Raw genomic sequence first — 2,227 nt, forward strand, 5'->3', positions numbered from 1 at the left:
TTGAGAGAGAAGCCAGTCGATAGATTAGTATTAAGATCGAGGTGTCACCCTACTCCTTCGGTGTTGGGAAGTGTGGGTGTGTGTGGGGGGGCAGTGACACTCACATATATCTACTCTTATAAAAAAAACAGAGTTGGTGATGATGGTGTTCCTGCCATCCTGCAATATAGGCCATCCGATTTATATCCGACGGACAGGAAGGAAACTATGGCAATTTTGCAAAAAGATACCCACACCCCTCTCCGCATTTGCAAATAAGGCATTCCCTCGTTCATCCTTTTCTCCCACAAGATAAACTTCTCATACAAATGCATCTTAATGTTCCGTGCAACGCATGGGCATCTTGCTAGTAGGGAGAAGGAGTTTGTGTGACACATATCTAGCTATATTAAGGGATAGGTAGATAGCATATGTGTGAGAGACATTAGTGGCTGTGGGTGGGCGGAATTAAAGGGGTGGGCGTGTTAGACATAGAGAGCGTGTGTGTTTCTGTGTGAGAGACTTGTAGGACGGGGTAGAAAGACGAATTTAACCCTGATGGAGGGAGAGAAATACACGAAGTGCACGTGTGTGATTCCGATGCCCACAGGGAAATGAGATATGTATGCGTGTGAGGGAGATTACACAATTCATTGACGTATCACTATCTAGCGATCGTGGACGTGCATCGCTTGAACATAAGTCAATATTGACTTCATATCGTGGCCAAAGGTACAATATCGATTCAATGCTATAAAGGTTGGACACTCACATATCACATTTTTTTTCTATTTAAATAAGCCTTTTTAGTTGTGCATGCCAAAGTTACAGTGATGTTTCTTCAAACAACCAATGTAGCTATCATGAACATGCACCGTTGTTACTCTTGCATTCAAATTCATTAGTCTTGGATGATTTAAGTTTCTATTTTGAAGTAATATATGTAATATTCATATATGAATTCAACGGGTACACAATTTATGAAATGGAGGCTACGTAATCATATGAGGTAACACTTTTAAGTAGCTGACTACAATATCCATTTCTTTTTGTGCGCCTCTACACTAACACGTCAATGCATTATGTTTAAAGTAAATAACCAATGGCACTAAATTATCTATTTACACGAGAAATACATAGGTTGAGTGTTTGATCCCTTTTTTGTGGACGCGCCACTACACCCATACGATTGGCCGCGCCCGTGTGAACGTCCAAATTATCGGCACATCATCCCGAGTTATTGTCTTTTTTCTGGGGTGGACTTCACACCAGTTATTAACTGCTCATGCGTGCCCCGTGTACACAGTCTAGCATGACCTTCCCGCTAGCACGGTCCAAAATTAGTTGAAACTGGATACGAACGATCCCGCGGGCGGCAAAATCTCCCGCCTCCTTCTAAAATTTCTGCCACCTTAGTCTTTAGCATGCGAAATCCCCCTTTTGTCCTTGGTGCACGGAGACCAACAGTTACAATACCGCCCTCATCTACATGATAGGTCGGGGCTGCTTTGGTAACTTCTGGTTCCCCCACTACACGGCACCCCCATTTCCTCTCCCCCTCCCGCAAAAACGACTAACTACACGGCAAGCCGTCTGTACTTCATCCCCCTTTCTCCCCTCCCCTCTCGAAACCCTAGACTGCTCATCCACCGGCGTACCATAGCCCATTCACTGCCAGCGGCGTCCACCTCGCCGGATCTGCTTCTGCGGCCGCATCTACCCCTCCCACCTCCCCTAGAAACAAGTAGACTGCTCATCCACCACTGTACCACAGCCCATTCAGTGTCGGCCTTGTCCACGGCGCTGGATCTGCTTCGCCGGTACTCTCGTCAACCGCCGTGCATCTGCAGCAGCTCATTCGTACTCCCCACTGGAGACGCTTCGTCCACACACCCCAGAGCCGCCCCACCGATGCCCCCGTCGATGGCCTCTGATCCTCTTCGCCGACACCTTCCTCAACCCTACCGGAGCCGCTTCGCCGACACCTTCCTCAACCCTATCGGAGTAGCTTCGCCTATACCATTCTCAACCCTACCGGGGCCGCTTTGCCAACTCACAAGTCCACGGCCTCAGATCCGCTTCCTCGCACCCTCATCCAACCTACCGGAGCAGCTTCTGACGCCCCATCCACGACCGCAGATCCGCATCGTCGACACCACCCTTAACCCAACCACCGGAGCAGCTTCTGACGCCCCGTCCATGGCCGTAGATCCGCATCGTCGACACCATCCTTAACCCAACCACTAGA

Source organism: Triticum urartu, chromosome 2A (assembly GCF_056163025.1).
Source record: "Triticum urartu cultivar PI428250 chromosome 2A, HENAU_Tu73, whole genome shotgun sequence".
Taxonomy (NCBI): Eukaryota; Viridiplantae; Streptophyta; class Magnoliopsida; order Poales; family Poaceae; genus Triticum; species Triticum urartu.